This window comes from Nuphar pumila, chromosome 16 (assembly GCF_984573655.1).
Source record: "Nuphar pumila chromosome 16, dmNupPumi1.hap1.1, whole genome shotgun sequence".
Taxonomy (NCBI): domain Eukaryota; kingdom Viridiplantae; phylum Streptophyta; class Magnoliopsida; order Nymphaeales; family Nymphaeaceae; genus Nuphar; species Nuphar pumila.
The window spans coordinates 16,890,669-16,903,725 of record NC_143264.1 but is presented as its reverse complement, the minus strand read 5'-3'; positions in this window follow the sequence as shown (position 1 = coordinate 16,903,725).

Below are 13,057 nucleotides of genomic sequence, written 5' to 3'. Positions count from 1 at the left end.
GTCGAGCTAGGCTTGGGCTTAAACCAAGAAAAGCAAGGGGCGTGGCTAGGCTATGGCTCAACCAAACCGGGTTCAGTTGAGCTCGAGCCGAGCCAATACTTTTGGTTCTAGAAGGAGCATTAACTGAGCCGAGCTCGGTTTGAGTGAACCAAGTCTAGTCTCGGTTTGGATATAACAGAGCTGGGCTTGGCTAGAGGGAACCGAGTTGGGCTCGGTTTTAGTCGAGCTCAGCTTGGCTGCAAAGGCAACAAAAGGGGGGGGGGGGGAGGTTGATCGAGCCGGCTCAGTTTTGGAGAAATCGAGCTGGGATCGATTTTAGCCGAGCTCAGCTCGACTGAGGGGGTAGTATGGGCTCGGTTGGACCTAACTAGGCTGGGCTCGGTTGGACCTAACTAGGCTGGGCTCGGTTTTAGCTGAGCTGCCCGAGAGGCAGCAGCAGCAGGCTACTACTACTGCCAGGAAACCTAGAGAGGGAGGGAGAGGCACAGCCGTGAGGGGGGCTCTAGCCCTGCCCCCTGCCAGAGGTAGTGGCGGGCAACAACATCAGGGTTGCTATTGTCGTGGTTGTTGTGGGCAGCCTTGAGAACAGAATGAGGAGAGGAGGGCGACGATGAAGGGCGGCGTCAGCCAGTCCAAGGGAAACAAAGGGAGAAGAAAGGGGAGGGAGCTTACTCCCATTGGTGAACAGCTAAACGGAGAGAAGCAGACGAAGGAAGTGGGTGGCCGAGACGCTTCCGGCGGCTGATCGTCGGAGGAGGAGCAGAGAGAGAGAGAGAGGGGGGGGGGGGGTCAGTTTCTTATAACCCCTCGTGATGTCGGTTGGGGTGTTTGGGTTGCATCCAACCTAAACCCAAAACAGTTAAAAGTGTTGGGTCATTGGATTGGGTTGAATCCATTCGGACCCAACTCAATCCATTACCCACTATATATATATTGTGTAATTCGGATTTGGATTTAAAATTCAATCTAAATCCAATACCACATTCACAAATGTCAATCCAAGCTATACGGATTTGGATTGAGATTTGATTGGTTCCATTTTGGATCCAATCCAATTTCAATGTGTTTTAAAATATTATAGTAATAGGTTTTATCGGGTTGGGTCCGAATGGATCCAATTCTTATGTTATATCAAAATAAGACCCATCTTGGGTCTTATTTGAATCTTGGATCCAATTTGACATTCTTTCATATACATCTCATGTATTATATATATACATTAGTTTAATTGTTTTAAAGTTGGTTCCTTCATTTGGATCCGATTCTAGACCTGTTTATAACAACAATTCAGATTTGTCTTGGACCCAACTTGTTTTGAGGTTGGATCCATCTAATAGATCAAACTTATCTTTAAGGTTTTGAGAATTTTGGATCTCTTTTGAGATCCAACTCAAAATTATTGTAAACTTGGACCGGGTCCAGCAAATGGATCTGAGTTCTTCTTACAATGTTTTACAAATTCAGATCACTAACTTGATCCAAACTTATTTAACTAGGAGATCCAGTGGATCCTAGTCATCTCCATTGCATATTTAGAACTGGGATTCATGGGGGTCGGTCCTCGTGGATCTCCCATCGAGATTCAGATCCAAAGATGTTTAAAAACTCATAATTGTTAAATAACTTGCTAAAAATTCAAAAATCTCATCGATAATTAAGTGTCGATAAATTACTCATAAATATTCTGGGATAATCCTTCATTATTTTCTAGAAAAGATTTCCGAAATTTTGTGAACTTTACACTAGAAAATGGATAACACACCAAATCCAGTCCTAAACCAGATTTTAATTCTTGCATTCACCAAGATAAAATCAATAAAAAAGATTGTCCTTATTAATAAAAAATTAAATCAGTTTGCAACTACACAAAATGCTATCAGAAAATTTTAGTAGATCAAACAGAGTTTAGTTTCAACTAACGCAAGACAGACATGGATTCATTCTAGCGTGAAACTAAAATTCAATTTAGTGCGAATTGATATGAAATCAGTTTAGCACAGGACATGTATTCAATTGAAGACTCCCAAACTGAATCTCACAGAAAAATCAGTTTGACTTCAAGACCAGAAAATCGATAACACACCAAATCCAGTACTAAACCAGATTTTAATTCTTGCATTCAACAAGATAGAATCAATAAAAAAAATTTGCTCTTATCAATAAAAAATTAAATCAGTTTGCAGCAACTATACAAAATGCTATCAAAATTTTTCAGTTTGGATGATTAAAACTAAAGATGATACACGTCAAAATAGCAAATTCAACAACAACAACAACAACTACGCCTTCATCCCAAAACAATTGGGGTCCGCGATATGAACCAACAAAGAAAATCATTCTGGGTCTTCCACATGAATCCTTCTCCTCCATTCATTTCTATCCAATGCCATGTCCTCGGTGAGGTTCAAAGCATTCATATCCAACGCCACGTTGAACTCCGACAGTTGTTCAGTCCATATTAGCATGCTTTGGGTCAACTCCAAGGTGTGCTCAGCAACTCCAAGACGTCACCCTCAATCTTGACGCCAAGAAGAGGTACATTGAAGGTGATGGCAGCAACTTTGCACATCAGCAGGTTTTGCAGCAACTTTGCATAGCAGAAGTTCAACAACTTTGCACAGCAACTCCAAAGAGTTCAGCACGCAGCTCCAACGATGGCTAACACGTTCAGCAATAGGTTCGGCAACAAAAGATAGGGCGTCCAACACGTTCAACAACTCCAAGACATCACCCTCAAGCTTGACGCCGAGAAGGGGTACGTTGAAGCTGATGGCAGCAACGTTGCACAACACTCACACTCGAGAATCCTCACTCAAACTCACCCTCAAGGTGTCTCATTTTCACTTTACAGATTTTTTTCAAAAGTACACAAAAAACTTCCCTTTACATTTTTGGAAGAGCTTTTAAAGAGAGAAGAAGACCCTCCTTTGCTCTTATTGGCTTTCATGAGAGGCCCACCTTTCTTGAAAACCAATTAAAGGCAAGTCAATTTTTTTTGTATTTTTCTCCTCCTATCTAGGCTAATGGTAGGCTTGTAAGGTTGTCGAGAGTGGCTCATTTAAGAAGCCACCTCCCTCTTAATTATTGAGAAGCTAGTGATGTGAACACTCAAAGCGGTCGCCTCCATTTTGGAGACAATGAGGAGGATTCACTTGTGTGGGTGGATTGAATAGATCAAAGTCCAAATCCATGGATGAAAAAAATTAAAATTTACCCAAGTTGCCCATACACCCTCTAGTATGTAAAATAGATCCTAATGGGTACTAAAACTATCATGATATGTAAAATTCGGTTTCTACTACAAAAAAAAATATTTTTGTATTTCAAAAAATTCTTACATTTGCAAATAGATTAACTGAATAAATTTTAGAGATATTTATAACAAAAAATCTCCAAAAATAAAAAAGATAAAAAATACCCTTATACCCAATTTTGGCCTGAACGGGTCATTTTGGACTTAGGTATGTTACAGTATGTCTTTCTGTAGTGGGTCTTCAATGGTGAATCTTTCTTCAGCTCCTCACATGTGTCGGAATGATCTAAATGCACTTCATCAGGAGGATAATTGACTCTTTTGCATATTTGGTTTAAAGAGACATCAAAGCTATAAATTTCTTATAGTTACTGTTTTTGGAGAACAATATAGATCTCCAAGCAGGGTGATGATCAATACTATAGTAGTATATTTTAACCTTTTTAGAGGTCAACGATAGTTGCTTATACCAACCATACAACATATATCATTATCTTTAGAAACTAGCATACAAGAAAAGGACATCCATATACATAATATATATAACCATAAATATAGTAAACCCTAAACAGTAAATTTAATGATAATTATTGAATAAAATACAAGAAAACACACAAAAAAGATTCATAACAACAACAAAACACAAATATATATACAACATAGGGTTGTTTATATGATTATATCTACAAAAAAATTATCAAATCGTTAAGGAAATAACAAAAAAAGTCAAATATTGTGCCCAACATACCATGTTTATTATACAAGGTCTGCAATATATAAACAACAAAACTAGAGGATAAAATAGAAGCATATGAATCTCCAAAACAAATAAAAAATTTGGTGTTTCAAAAAAAACTTGTTCAACCGTTAAAGTTGCTGAAAAATTTTACACGTACAAAAAATTTTTGAGGATGAACTGCAGCTGGAATGATTCAAAAAAATTGAGGATGAATTCTAACCGAAATAATTGCCAAAAATATGGTATGTAAAATCGCCATCGAGAAGCAAGTTGGGGAACACTGGTCGGGGACCACAAAGAACCCTCACAAATTATGCGAAAAGAGCCCTATGGTGCGATGTTTTAGTTTTTGTACTAAATTGTTTTGCACATAATTTTATGCAAACTTCATCAAGTATGTGCGATGTTTCGAAGTTTGAAATCAACACAAGGTTCACACATAATTTTATGTAAACTTCGTAACATATGTGTAAACTTTGTCAGGTATGTGCGAGGTTCTGATGTTCAAGATTAACATGAAGTTCGCACATAATTTTATGCGACCTTCGTGATGTCTGCAAAAAAAAATATGTGAAACTCCTTTTAAGTGGGATTTTGTGTTACTCTAAGAGCAGAGCGATATATTGTGTGAACTTCACCAATTCTGTATAAGTGAGGGTTAAAAAGGTCAAAATAAAGTTGCGTATTTACGATTTTGGACATGAGGAGAATAACATAAATTTTGGGGCATTTCAAAAATTGCATCATATTTGTCTTACAGTATCATTCTTCGTAAGAAGAAGAGATGAATAAAGAATCCCTATAGGTAAAGTAGGAATACAATTAAAAAAAACCTACCATGCGAGCAGAAATAAGAATAAGAGCAGCAAAGAAACCAAAGATGGAGAGAGAGGAGTATGACTTTCATTGGGAGAGAGACTCACGATTTGTGATAAGTGAAAAAAAAAAGAAGAAACTTTTCTAAAAACTAGGCATTCTCGTGTGGCAAGACATATGGGTGGCATGGTCATTTTAAAAAATTATAATCGAATTAATTAGAAGTAATTAAATTGGGGGTTATTAAGTAAAAACTTTGGTGGGCATTTTCAAAGTCTGAGACGTTTGGTATGCACATGAATTAGTCTCAAATGTTTGGGGGTATTTGAAAATTTCCCATAAATATGCTCTGTGATATGTTTCAACTTTCCATCGTTAGGAAGTGTGGGTTTTCTCATTCAACGTTGCCAGGTTTTATGAACTCGTCGTGCCCCTCGATGGCAGATCAGGTGCAATCACATTGCACACTTTGAGTGTGCTGATACACCTGGCTACCCTCCATCGGCTGTCAACCAAAGATGCTGAAGATATCACATTTGATAAGTAAATGATATTGTGAAAATATCACATTTTTTATGGTAATCTTGGCCTTTGAAAATATCACCGATATGGTGACATTTCACTGACTATGCACCCTAGACTGAATTTCTACGAGCGAACCCTGCACTGCCGTGACATTTTAACCCTAGTTTGGATTGAGATCAAAGGATCTGCTAAGTGCAATGGCTATGTGACACTGGCTAATCACACATCTTTGCATGGGGCCCTCAGCTACATAGAACATGAAATGCTGTCATGTGATTGCCTGTCAAATAGCCATGGCACATAGTTTGGAGCAGAAAGACCTGGTAAAATCTTCAATATTTAACGCATCTATTCTTGCCTCTGCAGCACGCTCACATTTGAGAGCGCGTACCTTTGGACAAAAGCTTTCCTAAGAACACGATGCCTAACTTGTGGCACAGATTTCAACTTTAGCAGTAGTTCCCTTCATAATTTTGCTGAAAATCAACTGTCGCAGTTTCCATCATCTCCATAAGGTGTTCACTCTCTTCCTTTCCTCGAGTCGTTGAGGAAACAATCAATATTTTAGCATGCTTCGACAGAGTGTCATTGTCTCTTACCCTAAAGTGAGAGTTGCTAGTGGCCCACTCGATCTACAGACATTCTTCCATAGGAAAAGGCTTCAACTGGGTCATGATTTATTTGGCTCTCCTTACCTCCACTCATCACATTTACAGTTAATTTTTGGACGCAAACATCCTACAGCCCACCATGATGGTCTGTTGTTGCCTTCTTCCCGTAAAGCCAAAGCTTCAAAATCAGGGGACGGGGAACCAGATCATGAAGTGGAAGGTCACAAGGCAATGGAAACGGTCCTTAGGCTGTACAATGCCATCAAGAATCGAAATCCTAGAGAATTGTCGGACATCATTGCAGACGAGTGTAGATGCATCTCAAACTTCTTCTCCAGCCCTTCCCAAGGGAAAAAGGTACACCTCCATGAAAATTAATCAAGTTGGACGTTTCTATGTGCGAGAGTATGTTTTTGTGCATGTACTGATGAGGGTTTCTGGAGCTCGGATCGGGTGCAATCACATGGCACAAAATTTGTGCATTAAGCACCTGATTGCCCTCCATCAGGCCTTGGGCCCCACAACTGACAGACTCTGTCCTCAAGATGGAGGGTGATCAGGTGCTTAATGCACAAATATTTGTGCAATCATATTGCACCTGATCTTTTCACGGGTTTCTGCCATCCAACAGCTAGGATTAATCTACATTATTATCTGGATGTGGACTAGTCCTGGCCCTCCAGATGCATCAATTAGATGGCTATAATGAACTTATATCCTTGGACCTCATATGCTGAATGTTAGGATCCTATTGGCTTTATAGCCTCGAACAATGTTTGGTGGCATCTAATGTGAGATGGAATATCACATGATGTGATTTGAAGTCATATGATTTCAAATCAAATATTTCATGTGATTTGGAATCACGAGTTTCAAATCACATTTTGTTTCTCATTTGCATGAGATTTCAAATCACATGTTTGGTTCGCTGTGAAAATGAGATTCAATCTCTCATTTTCATGAGATTCAAAATCACATTTGAATGCAACCAATCATGCCTTTTATATGACTTTTTGGGATATCTTTTTTCTGGTGCATGAATCAAATATCTATTTCATTTCATCCAGAAAAAGATCATCTCTTTCTCAGCAAATGCATCTGTCATTTGATCCAGTATATGTTACATTGTTAGATAAGAACGAATTCAATAAATACTGATAACACTGTTAGAGCATTAAAAATAGGAAACGTTAGCTCTATTAGATTGTCGTTGATCTTTGTAATAGCTAAGCAATATTCTGATGATTTTGCATAGTTTTGGTTTTGCAGCAAGTAATAGAATTCTTTAATGCTTTGATGATTTCCATGGGGCCTATAGAGTTCATAATCGAGCCCACGCTCCACGACGGATTGAACGTTGCAGTCAAATGGCGCTTTGGTTAGTCTGAGTTTGGACACTTGTGCTGTGGTTTTGCTGTGTTACGTATAGAGCAATATTGTTCCTTATGAAATAGGTGCTTAATTTGCAGAATGGCAGGGGAAGCACGTACCCTTTGGCAATGGGTATGCATTCTATACGTGCCAAACTTGGAAAGGGAAGGCATACATCAAGTAAGAATACCCTTGGCTACATTGATATTCGTTTCCTAGTTTTCTTCATTTGTTAAAACCTTGGAAAGCTTGCTTGAAACTACAAGTTTTAATTGGTTCCCCATAATTGGCTAAATCTACCATAATAAATTGAAATTACAAGTTTATTTCATGGTTCCAAGAAATTTGCTTCTTTAAAAAATAAAAGAACAAATAAAAGGACCTCCTTCGGATCGATATAAAAGTGAACTTCAGTGGTCTTTTGAAACGTATTTCTTAAAATTTGTGTTTTTATTATAAAAAATTTACATATAAAGGAATATCTTCGATAAAAATAGAAAAAATATTTCTTTGAAGCAAAAGCCGTAGTTTTTTTATATAATTTTATGTCATGTCAAACTCAGGTCCCTACGTTGTTCCTTATTCACTTCCCTTTGTGCTTTTTACAAACTTCACAATTTTAAGCATTTCTTGAACTCATGCTTCTTGCTTCAAGTTTCATGCGTTGGTTCTTAGACCCACTTTTTACTCTAGTAACTAGAGTACAATGATTTGTCTAACTAATATCTAGACTGACGTTGCGGCACTGGTTGCAAGATTAATGCAATCTGGGTCGAAGAAAGCACTATGTGCCAAAGGCCATTAGGACCGATATAACCAAGTCACCAACTGGACTAAATGCAACATATTACCAACTGAATAGCTTTGTCTATAACCCTGTGCTCAATTGTTCTTGCTAAAATCCATTAATTTGAGACCATATGACTCTCATGGCATGTTTGCAATGCCCTGTGATTCTTGGATCCAGTGATTGCAAATCACAATCACAATACTTTCTCAAAGTTAATGAAACATGGAAAGTAAAAGTTGTCATTGCGATTGCCAGGTGTGATTGTTTTTGCAGGTTTGTTGCCTTGAATCTTGTGAAAGTTGATTAGATAATCACATCTTCTATTTTCTCACCTGTGACCAAAACAAACATGCCCTTTGGTAATCAATACTACAAAGATCTGCCCCAATTTTTTGTTATTACAACCTTTTTAATCACCCATGTAGGTCAGTTGGGGATGATCTACTTCACCAATCGCATTGTGTGTAAACCTCTTGAAATTCCACTAGAGGGGGGGTGAATAGTAAAATATGATTAAGATCTATAAAATAAAAACAGAATGCAATAAGGCACAACACAAGGCACAAAATTTATACTGGTTCGATCAATTCCCAGACCTACATCCAGTCCCCAAGCAAACCACTTGAGCTTTCCACTATAACATCCGAGTCACCGGATAAATAGTACAACATCCTCTTCCTCAGAGGTCTTCTTCTCTCAACAGAGAAGGGGAACACCCTCTTTCTCAGAGGTCTTCTTCTCTCAACAGAGAAGGGGCACACCCTCTTTCACAGAGGTCTTCTTCTCTCAACAGAGAAGGACAACACCCTCTTTCTGAGAGGTCTACTTCTTTCAACAAAGAAGGAATACAGTGAATAACAGAAAGTTACAATACTTCTTATAGAACCTTCAGAATGATATGAATACACGAATGAAGGATTCTCAGAATGTTCTATTCTTTTCACTCAGAAGATACTCTTTGTCAAAGAGCTATTCTTGACTTTTTCTCTTTCTTTTCTTTTTCTTTTTCAAGGCTCTCTTTTAAATATCAAATAAGATTTTTTCTCGTTGTAAGCTCACATGTCCATGTGAAATAAGTAATTTGTTTGTGTTTATATAGCTTTAAAAAAATAGTCGTTGCCTTTTTTAAATGATAGTCTTTTTGGGATGTGAGATGTCAAGTCATTTCGAAAACCATCTTTATGGATTTTCGAAAAAGTCTTCTTTCCATAAAAGTAGTATATGAGGTACACTAGTCATTGTAAAATTTTAGGTATTATATAGTTTATGTAAAAAGTCTTTTTCTTACAATAGTACATTGAACGTTGGATGTGTAAGTCATTATGTAGTTTTGTCTCTATTCTAATTAATGATTTGTAGTACTTAAGTATGTTATTTAGAGATTGTCACTTCTTTACTTAAATGAGTGTAAGTACAATAAATGCTTTGAGATCTTTATTTGTAACTAGTCATATCAAGAATTGCTTTATGATGTGCTTTTCAATGTGTACAGAGAGGATGAAGTCTTTAAGCAAGTCGACATTCTTGAGTGGGATTAAACTAGTTATTTCTAAAAATATTTTTAGAAGAGGTATTTAATGTTTTACAAAGAGAATGATGACTTCAAGTAAGTTGACATTCTTGAGTTTGTAAAAAGGTAACTAAAGTCTTTTCAAAACATATTATATTTGTTTTTCTTTGTCTAGCCGATTTCTATGTTTTGTCTTTTTCTTACTTATTTAAAATCATTACTTTTCAAGTTGTCTTGTTCATGATAGAAGGTACAATTATTACTTTTTGAAATCATGAGCTAATCTATCATGTCAAAATACCTTTTTCATAAAGGGTTGTAAGAAGGTACAATTATTGGTTTTCAAAAAGGTGCTTTTTGAAACTATCGTATACTTTTATGAAATATAGCTTTTGGGAATGAGTGACTTTTATGTAATATGCAATATGCATGCTTTTGAAGGTTCTGTTATATATGACTTTAAAGAAGAAAAAAATCTTCATCTTGAGGAAGTCGATCTCTTTAGATGATCTTTAAGAACGCATGGTTCAACAAGCTTTTTCTTCAAGAAGTATGATTGCACCACGGTTGTACTTGAACAGAAGGTCTCCATCCCTTTATGATGAGATATCCTTGCATCAAATACTCGTTAGATACATGGCAAAGCATATTTAGTCATAATATAACATTTTTCAAGAAGGCATATCATCATATCATATTAAATCAAATATGACAGTGTGTCATCAAAAATATAGTTTCTCAACACCTCTGGGTACCCCCCTCTAGCCATCGGGAAGATCTTCAAATCACTTTAGCCTTGTCGCAAGGAACATGCACTCTCGATGCCAAACCCTTGATGTACACTTGAGCTTGAATGCATGAAGCCGACCTACCTAACTAGGTGTGCATTTTGTAGGTGTTTTGAGTATTACCTGTAGCCACTGCATTTTCTATTTATGTTTCAAAGACATGTTTGGTTCTAAAATCAGTAAGTTGGCCATTGTTTACTCCAGACTAGATGGTTAAAATACCCTTATTGATTTCTTCAATAAAAGAGCATAATTGAGTTTTTTTTCATAGGAAGCGTATAATCGAGTTATTTGATAAGAAACATCATTTTGTTACTTTATCAGGTATTTTGAAATCAATTCAAAAAAAGCATGTGGCTAAATGTAATAATCAAAACATTGGGCCTTCTTTTATAAATAATCGATAGTTACCTCGCTTTTTTTCCTTTAACAACTAAAATGGACCTCTGCTCGAAGCATGTTATATGTTCCCCCCGTGAACAGGGCAGTTAGCTACATCTCATGTTCGGGGGGGCCAAAGAGCACCACGTATGTAAGCATGTGTGTCTCGTATCCCCATGTTTGTCAGCATTAATTAGTGTTGGAGTTTGATGCGATTGCAAAGACTTAAGTACCCTCTTCTTCCATTGGTGCCAAAAAAAATGGCGATTCTAGAAAAGGAGTGGTTGTAAAGACTTAAGTGCCCCGAAGATGATTATTTAAGACCCAGTCTCTGCACTGTAAGATTATCCGAGAAAGAAATCTCTCCTGGAGGAGGCCATGAACATCAACCCTCTCACTCTCTCTCTCTTCCTTCTCTTTGTACTTTTGTGCACATCCAGCAGAATATCCTACATTGCTCCATCAAGCACCGACTGACCTGCACATTGACTGTTGTGGAGCCTGATTCAGAGTTTTTACCCTTACAGGAGGAGGGTTTGAGGGCTCCTCCCAGCGTGGGTAGCATCATTCAACTAAATGAGTTATGAATCCTGATTCATCGTTTTTATCCTTACAGAAGAGAGGTTTGGGGGCTCCTCTCAGCGTGGGTAGCATCATTCAACTTGAAGAGTTGTGGAGCCTGATTCAGAGTTTTTACCCTTACAGAAGGGAGGTCTGAGGGTTCCTCCCAGCGTGGGTAGCATCATTCAACTTGATGAGTTGTGGAACCTGATTCAGAGTATTTGCCCTTACAGGAGGGGGTTTGGGGGTTCCTCCCAGCGTGGGTAGCATAGTTTTTGCCCTTACAAGAGGGGGGTTTGGGGGCTCTTCACAGCATGGGTAGCATCATTCAATTTGATGAGATGTGGAGTCTGATTCGGAGTTTTTTCCCTTACAGGAGGGGGGTTTGGGGGCTAGCTCCTCCCAGTGTGAGTAGCATAGTTTTTGCCCTTACAGAAGGGGGGTATGGGGGCTCTTCCTAGCATGGGTAGCATCATTCAACTTGATACACTGCAGGATTATCCGAGAAAGGAATCCCTCCTGGAGAAGGCCATGAACATCAACCCTCTCTCTCTCCCTTCTTTTTCTACTTATGTGCACATCTAGCAGACAATCCTACATTGCTCCATCCAGCATCGACTGACCTGCACACTGACTGTAGCATGGTTCAACTTGATGAGTTGTGGAGCCTGATTCAGAGATTTTTCCCTTACATGAGGGGGGTTTGGGGGCTTCCCTCGGCGCAATAAAGTGTTTTGTTTAATCATGGTGCTCATGTTTCCTTCGGTTGTTTCTTGGTAAAGGTTTTTGTAACACCCTTTCTCACGATTTTTCTATTTTTTTCTGGTTTGAAGATGGTGACTTCTGAAAGTTACCGTTCAATTTCAGGAAATGAACCTGTTACAAAACCTGAAATTCTGTAACCAGTTTCGATTTTTAACATATTTGAAATATCAAATGAGTTTATAAAGTTATAAAAATTTCCAAATATAAACTAGCCAAGTAAAGAAAAAAAACCCTTTTTCAGATTTAAAAAATGATCTTCCGTTGGGGAGATATGACTCTTGCAAAATGAACAAAAAACCTGAGTAACTCAAACGATATAGAGTGTGACAGGGTCCTGGTTATTGACCAAAAACAGGTACAAAATGACCATAAAAATTTGTGAAAATTGAAAAAAATAAACTAGACTCAATAACAAAGATGTCGGTTTTTACGGATCGAAAATCCAATCTCTGGTTAGAGAGATACGCCCCCGACAAGTTGGTCTTGATTTAAATAGCGATTTATGCGTGACGGCTTACTGAATAACACTACATATAGCCATTTGTAGTGTATTTCATGAGTCACTAAAGTGATTTGTGGTGTTTTTTAGTAAATCATTATGTGTAAATCGCTATTGTGACTTATAGTATTTTCAGTAAATCGCAGTGTGATTTACGACGTAAATCGCTACCTGAATTAGGACCAACTTGTCGGGGGCATATCTCTCTAACCGAAGATCGGATTTCAAATCCGTAAAAAACAGTGTCTTTCTTATTGAGTCTAGTTTATTCTTGTCAATTTTTAGAAATTTTTATGGTCATTTGTTTTCCCATTTTAATTAAAAAGTACACCCCTATTATTCTGCATTATTTAAGTTGCACATATTTTTAGTTTATTTTGCGAGAGTCATATCTCCCCAATGAAATATCATTTAACAAATCTGTAAAAAGGGTTTTCTTTTTTTATGT